At 42.2% G+C, this 12,500-nt stretch overlaps 1 long non-coding RNA gene across 1 annotated transcript in view; it reads left to right on the forward strand.

Moving 5' to 3' along the window:
* LOC118763548 overlaps positions 1–12,500 on the forward strand; it is a 25,841-nt gene that overhangs the window by 6,287 nt on the left and 7,054 nt on the right. Inside the window, exons 2-3 of the long non-coding RNA XR_004999306.1 lie at positions 5,297–5,303; positions 8,987–8,994. This is a non-coding gene — a long non-coding RNA (uncharacterized LOC118763548). The remainder of the gene's footprint in view (positions 1–5,296; positions 5,304–8,986; positions 8,995–12,500) is intronic.

The following is a 12,500-nucleotide window of genomic DNA, read 5'->3' on the forward strand; positions in this document are numbered from 1 at the left end:
AGATTATTTTAAAACATTCATCGTCGAAAGTAATGGAGATCCACTTTTTACCATTTAAGTTCTAAGTCCAAACTTGATGATGGTTTGAGTCTTTAGGAGGCCGATAAACGTGGTACTAAGCATGCTACACTCACATTTTCACACACACACACACACACACACACACACACATACACAGACACGCACACAAGTTTTGTGGAAGTATTAGAAAAGGAGGATGGCTGTGAATGTGTAAGAAAAGGAATTTGTCCGTGTTTAGAGATAGGTATATGAGAGAGCGGTGTGTGTGTGTGTGTTGGTGTTTTGGGAGTGTGGATATGAGTGCAGAAGTGTGCAAATGCGGAAGTGTAAAGGCATGAGTTGGTAGCGGTATGAAGTGTTGGTTTATGTGTGTAATCGCTAAGTGTGCGTAACGTACGGGCCGGTTTCCCGGTTTCCCGGTTTTCATGGTGTATACATTCCCCAGCTGGATGAGACGCCAGTCCATCGCGGGGTTACTCATATTTGCCAGCTGAGTGGACTGGAGCTGCGTTAAATGAAGTGTTTTGCTCAAGAACACAATGCGTCGCCCACTCCAGGAATCGAAACCACAATCTTACGACCATAAGCTCAACACCCTAACTACTAAGCCACGTGCCTTCACAATTGCTGTGGTAGCTGTGATGGAAGTGTATGCAAGGGTATGGGTGTGAGATGCTGGTAACAGAATGAAGTTATGAACGGAGGAGCGAAAGTGGGAGTAAAGATGTGAGCTCAAGAAGAGAATGGTGGGGGGTGAGGAGGTGTGAGGGTGTGTGTGTGGGGGGGGTGACAGAGAGATAGTGAGAGAGAGAGAAAGCTAATGAGTTTGTAGCAGGTGTGAAGGGCAGCTGTCAAGTAAAGTAGGAGTGTCGGAGAGACAAGTGTGTCAGTGTGTGAGAGTTCGTATGTATAAATGAGCAAGAGTATGTCTCTGTGTGTATGTGTGTATATATGAGTGTGTGTAGAGGGAGGCGTGCATTATTTTGCCGGTGTATTGATGGCGTGGTATGTGTGTATGCGTGCCAGAGACAAAATGGTAGGAGAATGGTGACAGATGTGTGTATGTGTGGAGATATACTTGGGCGAATATTAAGACCAAATTCGTATATATCAAGAGGACAGTGTGTTTGGATACGTGTGAACGTGCTGGTCGATGTGGGCGTAAAAGATGGTTGAAAACCTCAGAATTGTGTATGTATGTGTGTAAATAGGAGCTGTGAAGGTGTGTAGAAAGGTGGTGAGACGAAGCATGTGTGTATGTGAAAACAGTGTTGATGAGTTAAGGATGTATACGTGACTGTAAGGGTAGTTTGGTGTAGGATATGCGAATAAAGTGCACGGAGCGACGTGGAAGAGAGGCAAAGAAAAACAGAGCAATGTATGTATAGTGACAGAGCATGCAGGGAGAAAAATAAGAAGAATTAAGGCGTATAAGCTTGCAGAGAGGAGATGAGCTCTTGTTCCCGCTGGAGGCGAGTGATGGTGGTTCCGGCGTCGATAGCCATGCTGAAGACAGGGGTGTGTTGGATGGTGGAAACAGGGTGGCAAGGTGGTAGGTAAAAGAAAAGGAGCGCAGTAAGTGAGATTCCGGACGTGGGGTAAAAGGGATGAGGTACTAACAATGGTACGGGTGCAGGAAGGAGTAACTTGGATAAGGGTGCGTAAGTAACCACATCGAATAACTACGCCATATATTGAGCATAGACCTTGAAGTCGTAGATACCATTGCAGAGGCATTGGAGACGGAGGAAAAACTGGAAACGTGGGGATGGAGCACTCACTGTGAGTAGGTTGCGAGGAGGTAAGTCGCGGTAGGAAAAGAACTCAAGGTAGAAGAGAAAGTCAAGACATAGGTTAGAGTTGGTGAGTTTCTCTTACATGTAAAACATGGGTATATGTGCTTGTGCGCGCGCGTTGTATGTATTTATGTATGTGTCTGTGTGCGAGTATGCGCATGCTCATGTATGGAAGTAGATAGATAGATAGAGAGAGAGAGAGGTAAATAGATAGAGGAAGAGATAGATAGATAGATAGATAGATAGATAGATAGATAGATAGATAGATAGATAGATAGATAGATAGATAGATAGATAGATATGGATAGATAGTTAGATAGACAGACAATCCACATGTAAACTCATTTTTTTCGCTGGTTTCAGCCTGTTCACCGTGGTCATGCTGGAGCACTGTTCCAGTGAATATTGTGGCAAATAAATTGATAATAATGCTAATTTGGCAACGTGGCTGAAGAGTTCCATGGAAATGCGTAGGATGCAGATTGAAATGCCAGTTGGTGGGTGAAGGTAGACATTGAATAGGATAGTGTAGGAAGCTAGTTGAAGCAGGGGGGGGGTTGTGAATGGAGAAAGAAATTAAATGGAATACAACAACACTACTAATTTCTTCCAACAGTGAAATTGAAGAATTTGCTTCAATAGCGACAATGCAAACTAAAAAGAAATTTAAATAATTGCAGAGAGAATGTAAAACAATGAATGGGAAGAAAGAACGAAAAAAAAAAAAGAAACAGAAAGACGGATGGAAAGAAAAAAAAGAAACTGTGAAAGAAATCAAAGAATACCTAGTTAACTTAGCTAGTTATCTAACAAGATAGATAGATAAATAGATAGATAGATAGATAGATAGATAGATAGATAGATAGATAGATAGATAGATAGATAGATAGATAGATAGATAGACAGACAGACAGACAGACAGACAGACAGACAGGCAGGCAGGCAGACAGACAGACAGACAGGCAGGCAGGCAGGCAGACAGACAGACAGATAGATAGGTAGATAGATTTCTTTATTAGCCACGCAGGGCCGAATACAGAGGGGACAATACAATGTGGAACTTTTCTTTTCGAAAGAGAAAAAAAAACACTATCAAAAGGGATCGAAAGCGTTTAGGAACGTGTAAACAGCGAAATAACAACGTTCCGTTTATAATAGTTTCCAAAAGGTGGACTAAAAATGTGATACAGATTAGGTCTATCCGTGGAAAGAAAAGCCTGCGAAAAAGACCACGGTAATCTCAAGCAGGGAAAGAAACACATGGGAGCAAAGCGCTCTCTCTCTCTCTCTCTCTCTCTTAGATTTACAGGATCATGCTCAAAGTGGTTTTGTCATTCGCGCATACCATCTTTGCTACATTCACCCACCTGTTATTGAAACTTTCATGAGACAAAGCTTCCCTCTATATTCTCCCCCCCCCCTTTTCACTCCCTTTTCAAGTGGCACTTGAAAAAATTTGATGAGCGATTGGCCAAACGGAAAGTTGTTTGTCTCTAAACCTTCTCGCACGAGGACACCACACATATTCTTTCACCATAGCAACCAGTACAATGAAAACTGCCTTGCCTTCGCGGTTAAATGAAGGTGGCGGGGCAATATTCACCATAGACTCGACTGACAACCGAATTCGTCCCAGCCGTTCGACATAAGCCCACGGGTCTGAAATGTTTGGACATCCCACGAGTGCATGCAGAACGGTTTCGCCGCTCTGACTGCATATTGAACAAGTCGGTCCCGTGTTTCTCGAACTGTGCCTGTAGAGCTTATCCCGAACGGGAAATGCCTGCTGTTAGCACTGCCAGGCCAGGGATGTTGTTTCTGTTCTTGGTGGCGCTGATATTGATGTCGTTATTTGGACTGGCTTGTTGGTCGCTGATGTTCTTTCACTTCTTGGTAGAGCTGTTTTATCAGCTGTGAATATGGTGGTGTAGGTAACAGCGCTGGTTTTTCCTTTGGTTTTTGGTTTTCATGTTGTTGTGGTTGTTTTTTTCTTGTTCTTGTTGCTGCTGCTACTGTTGCTCCTTGAATATTGGACAACCAATTTTTAAATGGTTTTTGCTACTACAGAGGTGACAGCGTAGTTATCTGCTTTCAATGGTGACATGTAAATTGGTACCGTCTGTCAGTTTTATCAAATCTGGTATATTTTCTATCGACTCTTGATTTGTTTGAATCAAGATTTTGAAATCCTGGCCTATCCAGTTCTGCTGATCTAGGACGGCAATTTCCAAGATGTTGATAACTTCTTGTTATTGTAGTAGATGGCTGACACTAGCCATTGTGCTTCAATTTCAGGGGGCACATCGTTGATTTTTATTTTTGTGACCCTACGCCCTAAGTACGTAGGGATTATTACTATTTCATCAGGCTCAAGTGATTCTGTAGAAAAGGCTTTGGTTTGCTATTCTGAGTCAAACCTGACTTCGACTGTGGCAAATCTTTTGCCTCTTGTAATATATTTTTGTGCCCGTATGGGCCTTAAACATTTTTCGGTTATTTGTTGATTTATGTTTTCGGGTATTTTCGTTTTTAAATTGATTGTCTTGTATATTATTGTTCTTTCTTTTTTTCTTTTTTTTTTGTTAATATTTTCTGAAATGTGCTGTGGTGTGTTTAGTTTTATCATATTACCTTCCTTAAATAAAAGGTGTCTTGTTTCCATTAATTGTTGTGGCGAAAATGAAACAACTCGTTTTCTTTGCCTGAAAACTAAAACAAAGTTACTTTATTCGTGTTGGTGCTGTTGTTATTGGTGGTGGGGGTGGCAGTAGTGGAGACCGCGGTGGGGGCAGCGGTGGTAGCAGTAGACATTTGTTCATGCTTTCCTTTCCTACTTGCTAATTTGGAACGCTGTTGTCAGTATGTGTTGACGTTGTTCAACTGTGTGTGTGTGTGTGTGTGTGTGTGATTCAATTCTTTCTCTCTCCCCTCCAGCGTTCGGCACTACAGCGAAATTAATGTCCGACAAAGACGAGAGAACGCTAGGAGCGTCAGACAAGTTATCCATTTTGTTTTCAATCTGTCCTGAAAGACAGATTGAAAAAAACTTTTTGAAATGAAATTTGAAAAGCGAAAATACAGCCGCAGAGCGGGGATTTTTGGAAGACCGATTCAATCACACCAAAGCTGATGTTGTTAACCAACTGTTGACAAAAATTTAATATAAACGAGTATAAAGAAATACGAGAAATTGTTTAGACTTACGCAGACGAAAGTGACGACAGCCAATCAGATAGATAAGTTTCTTTATTGGCCACACAGGGTTGCACACAGATGGGACAAGTTACAAGGTAGAGCTTTTCTTTTGGGGATGAAAAAAAAAGGGGGTTGCGTAGGTTTTCGATCAAGAGGGATCGTAAAAGAGAAGAAAAGAACAAAAAAAAATTTTTTAATAAATAAATAAAATAAAAAATAAAAAGAATAAAAAGAAAAAAAAGAAAAGGAAAAGGAACAAAAGAAAAGAGAAATGAAAAAAGAAGAAAAAAGGTGGAAAAAAGGGGAAGAGGAAAAAAAAGAACGATCAATAGGGATCGTGTATCACAGTGTTATGATATATCGTGTAAAGGGGAAAGCAAGTAAGGTTTATCCGTGGGAAGAAAAGCCTACGAAAAAGACCACGGTAACCTTGGTCAATATTGTTATATGTTACCACATTTGTTTGCAAGTGGGTAACCCTCTGTTTTCAATTTCTGGGTTCATAGGATTATGCTCAAGGTGGTTTCGTCATTCATACGTGCCATCCTTGCTACATTCACCCATCTTTTTTAAAACATTCGCTAGACAAAACTTGCCTCTCTACTCTCACTTTCCTTTTCAAGTGGTACTTGAAGAAGTTGATGAGAGATTGACCAGAGAGGAAAGTGTTTGTCTCCAATCCTTTCAGACGCGTCCACCAGATACATTCTTTCGCCATAGCCACAAGGATGATGAAAATAGCTCTTCCTTCCCGTTTGAAGGAAGGAGGCGTGACAATATTGACGATAGACTCAGCTGATAAACTGACTCGTCCCACACGTGACAGCAGTTGTTCGACACAAGCCCACAGGTCGGAAATTGTTGGACACTGCACGAGTGCGTGCAGAACGGTTTCCTAGCTCTGACCGCATCTCGGGCAGGTCGGCCCCGTGTTTCTCGAGCCGTGTCTGTAGAGCTTATCCCGAACGGGTAGCGCTTCTCGGTAACACTGCCAGGCCAGGGATCTCTGGAAGTTGTCCATGGGCCCTGGCCCGAAAGTCGTCTAGAACAGGCGGGTCAGGTACTCCTCGTCGACGTCCAGGTTCGCCCCGAGCTCGTCGTCGTACCTCCCCTCCACTAATCCCCTATAGAATGCTTTGGTTGTGTTGAAGTCACTCAAGGTCGACCCAGAACGGCAGAGTTGCTTGAGAGCAACGCGACACTCGCGGTGCCATTCGCCCTTCCTCGGCCTCTTTTTGATCCACGACTGCAGTTCGGTCATGGAGACGAGCTGCGGGAAAGCGTGCCTCACAAACGGCGACCACACCTGTTCACCGTCGTCTACATAGAGCCAGAGATGTCGCAGTCTCAGCGCGTGTCTGCGCATCATCAACCACGGCTTGCCAAGCCCTCCTTTTAACGGGTGTTCACAGCAAATGGATCGCCTGACCATCGGGACGCATCCTTTCCACAAGAAGCGAAAGAGAATGCGTTGTAGTTTGGTGATGGTAGGGTCGGGACAAGGTACGACGGTCAGGCGGTAGTAAATGACGGACGCGATGTACGTGTTCGCCACCTCCGCCCGACCTTTTAGGGACAGTTTCCTCTCGGCCCATTGCCGGGCGGGAGTGACCACCCTACTCGTTATCTCGTTCCAGTTCTTCTCCACTTGGAGGTCCGGACCAAGCCAGACCCCGAGCAACTCAACCGGGCCGTCGGTCCAGCGTCCCACGACGGAGGCGCTGCTGGACGGCATGGGCTTGCTTCTCCAGGTGCCTAGTCGCAAGCCCACTGACTTTTCCCGGTTGATTTTCGCTCCTGTCACCGCTTCGTAGTCTTTCAGTGTCTCGCCGACCCGCTCGATGTGCTCGTGGCTTGACACTATGACGGTGACGTCGTCCGCGTATGCAGACACGCTCGTCCCGCATCCCAGTTCTCGCGGGATGCCCCTCAAAGTTGCCAGCTTCCGCAATAATGGCTCGAGTGTCAATACGTATAGAAGCGACGAGAGGGGGCATCCCTGACGGACCGAACGTGCGATGTCGAAGGGTCTCGATAGATGTCCATTCACGCGAATTACCAGATAGATAGATAGATAGATAGGTAGGTAGGTAAGTAGGTATGTAGGTAGGCATGTAGATAGGTAGGTAGGTAGGTAGGTAGGTAGGTAGGTAGGTAGGTAGGTAAGTAGGTATGTAGGTAGGTAGGCATGTAGGTAGGTAGGTAGGTAGGTAGGTAGGTAGGTAGGTAGGTAGGTAGGTAGGTATGTAGGTAGGTAGGTATGTAGGTAGGTAGGCATGTAGGTAGGTGGGTAGGTAGGTAGGTAGGTAGGTAGGTAGGTTGGTAGGTAGGTAGGTAAGTGAATGAAAAAGAACGGAAACCAAAAATGAAAAGAAGAAAGAGAAAGGTGCAAAAGAAATTCGGAGGAGAAACAGTAAAAATGCAGGAGGTACTAGGGTCCAACAGAAAGCAATCTAGTTCAATGGGTTTGCTTGAAATTTGTGTAAAATATCAATTTGATTCCAAAGAAAGAAATAGAATTAAGTATTTGATGATTGATTTGTATTTTGACACTTGCAGGGTTGTCGTCTGCTCTGGAATGATTCAGTACAGGTGTTGTATGAACGGTAACGTCTCAAATATATCGCTGGATTAGAAACAACATCGAGGAACAGAGACGGAGTAATTGGTGTGTGTATGTGAGAGGGAAGGAGGGAGAAGGGGAGTGAAAAAGAAAGTGAGAGGGAGGGAAAAGAAAGAGACAGAGATTGAGGGAGAATGCGTGTGTGTGTGTGTGTGTGTACAAGTGCATACATCTGTGTGTGTATGGGATTGCGTAGCTATATATTGGTGGACGTGCGCGTGTATACGTGCATGTGTGTACGAGCGCGTACTTATGTATGTGTGTGCGCGTGTGTAAAGAATAGAAGGAAGGAAGAACGGCAGAGAAGACAGAGCGAGAGATTTTGTGTTTGCGTGCGACTGCGTGATTGAATGTGTGAAAATGTGTCTCTTTTATGTGTCTATTTATGTGTGCCTGTGTGCATGCGTGCATATGTACGCATGGGAGTATGTTTGTTGACAGATAGATTGATAGAGAGATAGTGATCAAAAGTAGAGAGAGGCAGAGAAATAGAAGGAGGTAGAAGGGGAGGGAAAGTGGAAGTGAGATAGAGCGAAAGATACTGGGTCAATTTGGTCAGGCGTAATTTTGAAGTGTGCGGAAGTTATCGTGGCTTTTGTTTTTCCTGTCGTTATTTACACATATTGTCTTAAGCAATGCACGTTGTTGACGTCGTCGTGGTCGCCCTCGTTGCTGCTGCTGCTGGTAAGAGTAAACCCGTGATCAAAACAGCTGCTATCATACCGTTTTTTTTATGGGTCTCTATGACTACAATATCTCACATTTCCTTCCACTTCACAAGAGAGTAGTTTAGGATTTTTGCTCCTATTTCAAGTAGGAGAGCGACCACTTGGATTCTAACTCTTGAAACTTGCTCGCTTATATTTCTTGTCGGTGATTTTAATGAAAACTTCCTTTATATCGGACGGATTGGACACAAAGCGCGACGGGCCACGATCGTAGCCGTCAAGCGCAGGTCGACAGGCCACGACCATGGCCCAGATAGATGCTTTTAATTTAAGGGCGTATGTTGGGGTCTAATGTGACCAAACGCTCCGATAACCATCAGAATGCAAGAGGGCTAATAGTTCAACTAATGACTTTTCAGATAATGTAAAACTTGCCACCACTGCATACTAACAAGATATCTTAACATTTATTTTTTTTTGTTTTTTATGTGTGCATGGTAGTTTTATTTTCATAAAATGTGCGCATCAGTCCATGCTGTGTAAGTGCAAATCCCAGCGCTTTATGGGTTAAGATTTTTTTAAATGTATTTTACATTTTAGAGTCAGAAATTGTTTTTGTGTTGCGTTTGTTTTCATCTATTCCAGTCATTAGACTGCGACCATGCAGGAGCACCGCTTTGAAGAACTTTTGGTTGAATAAATCCACTCTAGTACTCACTTTTTTTTTAAGTCTGGTAATTATCCTATCGGTCTGTCTTTGCTAGGCTAAGGGACGTAAACAAACCAACACCTGTTGTCGAGCGGTGATGGCGTGCAAACAATAGAGACAAAAGACACACACATCTATTATGTATTCTTTTATTCTTTTACTTGCTTCAGTCATTTAACTGCGGCCATGCTGGAGCACCGCCTTTAGTCGACCAAATCGACCCCCAGGACTTATTCGTTGTAAACCTAGTACTTATTCTATCGCCTCTTTTGCCGAACCGCTAAGTTACGGGACGTAAACACACCAACATCGGTTGTCAAACGATTGTGAGGGACAAACACAGACACAAATACACACACACATATATATACGCGACGGGCTTCTTTCAGTTTCCGTCTGTCAAATCCACTCACAAGGCTTTGGTCGGACAGAGGCTATAGTAGAAGACACTTGGCCAAGGTGCCACACAGTGGGACTGAACTCGGAACCATGTAGTTGGGAATCAATCTTCTTACCACACAGCCACTCCTGCACCTGTCTTCGTTCGGTTTCCTACTATGTCTTCACTGTCATGTTTTTGTTCCCAACTTTGACCCTTCATAAATCCTAAAATTTATTTTAGAATTCATGGGAGCAACAGTCTTTGGAGATTCATCTTGTCGTTGAATTCTCGAAATGAGGAGTAGATAGACAGCCGACAACTGATGAAGAGTCCTTTCTCTGTGTTTACTTGTCCTGTTTTCCATTTTTTCCCCTTGTTGTTTACGTATTTCATGTTATTTGCACTGTTATTGACGTCATGTACCTATATATGCATGTATATATATATATATATATATATATATATATATATATAGAGAGAGAGAGAGAGAGAGATTGAGAAAGAGAGGGAGATAGTGAAGGTGCAATGGCCCTGTGGTTAGGGCAGCGGACTCGCGGACGTAGGATCGCGGTTTCGATTTCCAGACCGGGTGTTGTGAGTGTTTATTGGGCGAAAACATCTAAAGCTCTACAAGGCTCCGACAAGGATTTGTGGTGAACCCTGTTGCACTCTTTCACCACGACTTTCTCTCACTGTTTCTTCCCGTTTCTGTTGTACCTGTATTTTCAAAGGGCCAGCCCTGTCACACTCTGTATCATGCTGAATCTGCTCGAGAACTACGTTATGGGTATGCGTGTCTGTGGAGTGCTCAGCCACTTGTACGTTAATTTCACGAGCGGGCCGTTCCATTGATCAGATCAATTGGCACCATCGTCGTCTTAACCGACGGAGTGCCACAATAGATAGATAGATAGATAGATAGATAGATAGATAGATAGATAGATAGATAGATAGATAGACAGACAGACAGACAGACAGACAGAGAAGTGAGTTATTCGAGAGTTATTTTTAAACCATAGACTTAATCCGTTGTCATGTTTTAACACCTTCACTTGGTATTTCAGTACTTTTAAACGAATTCATTTTGTTGCAAGCATTCAGACTAGATCTCCGTTTTACAGGTAGTTTCCTCCCGTTTAACCAACAGTTTCAGAGTCGTGAAAAGAAAACTAAAGGGTCATGAGTTATGCCTCTCTCTCTCCCCTTATCTAATTGCTAGAAAGAAATACGATAATATTTATACTTCGTGACTTTTAAGTTTCATACCACGGAACATTTTCTTAACAATCTTTAGAAACTCACCTCAAATATATTTCTTATTACACTTGATTAACTGATAATAGTATGGCGTCTTTCATTCTTACTGGATGACAGAAGGGTTAGGGGTGTGTTTAATCTTATCTGCATATCCTCTGGCTTCTAGAGATTTGTAGTACTTCGGTACAATAATATTGAAGAATTCTTTATAAGACAAAAGATTAGCGATACGTCTTCTATATACATCTGTGTGAGTGTTTGCATGTATGTATGTCATTATTCAGTTTCATTTCAAGATTTCTTGTGTGTATGTATGCATGTATGTATGTACATATGCATGCATGCATGCATGTATGTACATGTGTGTGTGTGTGTTTGAATTTTATATTGCCTCTGTTCTCGATACACCAAACTTGAAAGTCTCCCTGAATTCTCTCCTGCCAGTTCGTGTGATGCGATTGAGTGATCACAAAATAGTTGGTGATTTGCTTAAGGACAGAAACTGATTCGCACACAAATAAAATACAGAGAGAAAGAACGAAACAAAAACGAGAGAAAGAAAGAAAGAGAGAGAATGAATAAATAAACGAATGAATGACGGATAGGCAGACAGACAGACCGATAAACAGATGGATACATGCATATATACATCATATAAGCACAGACATATATCTGTGGACATATGTATATATATATATATATATATATATATATATATATTATATATATATATCACAATCAAGGAACGGCCATAATAGGCCATTCACCCACTAGAAATAACAGCCAAAGCTTCAACCGCAAAATAACATTAATTCCGTAAACCAGGAGAAAATTAAAAAAACATTTACCCTGTAATTTCTTATACGATGCACCGTTTCATCTACTGTTTAATGGTAAACTAACCTGATTAAATTAAATCAAGCCAATCTTCCATAGGCCCTTAGAATCGTCAGTAAGAAATAGCCAGATCGGAACAGATATTTTCACGAGGCATTTCTGTCCCTGCCTCGGCAATATCTGACCTAAAATTCAAATCATCGCACTCGCGCCAAATTTATCGGCAGCAAATAAATATAAGCCGCCGATTCCATTACGGAATTAACCAGAAAATTCATAATTAATTAATATAGGGTGGCAAAAAATTTTGTAGAATTTTTTTGCCACCAGCGGCCTAGTGGGAAAAAATTAAATAGTCATAGACCATTTGTAAGTTCAACATCACAATCAAGGAACGGCCATAATAGGCCATTCACACACTAGAAATAACAGCCAAAGCTTCAACCGCAAAATAACATTAATTCCGTAAACCAGGAGAAAATTAAAAACCATTTACCCTGTAATTTCTTATACGATGCACCGTTTCATCTACTGTTTAATGGTAAACTAACCTGATTAAATTAAATCAAGCCAACCTTCCATAGGCCTTAGAATCGTCAGTAAAAGAAATAGCCAGATCGGAACAGATATTTTCACGAGGCATTTCTGTCCCTGCCTCGGCAATATCTGACCTAAAATTTTCAAATCATCGCACTCGCGCCAAATTATACGGCAGCAAATAAATATAAGCCGCCGATTCATTACGGAATTAACCAGAAAATTCATAATTAATCAATATAGGGTGGCAAAAAATTTTGTAGAATTTTTTTGCCACCAGCGGCCTAGTGGGAAAAAATTAAATAGTCATAGACCATTTTTAAGTTCAACATCACAATCAAGGAACGCCATAATAGGCCATTCACCCACTAGAAATAACAGCCAAAGCTTCAACCGCAAAATAACATTAATTTCGTAAACCAGGAGAAAATTAAAAAACATTTACCCTGTAATTTCTTATACGATGCAACCGTTT

The sequence above is a fragment of the Octopus sinensis genome, linkage group LG5, assembly GCF_006345805.1.
Source record: "Octopus sinensis linkage group LG5, ASM634580v1, whole genome shotgun sequence".
NCBI classification, from domain to species: domain Eukaryota; kingdom Metazoa; phylum Mollusca; class Cephalopoda; order Octopoda; family Octopodidae; genus Octopus; species Octopus sinensis.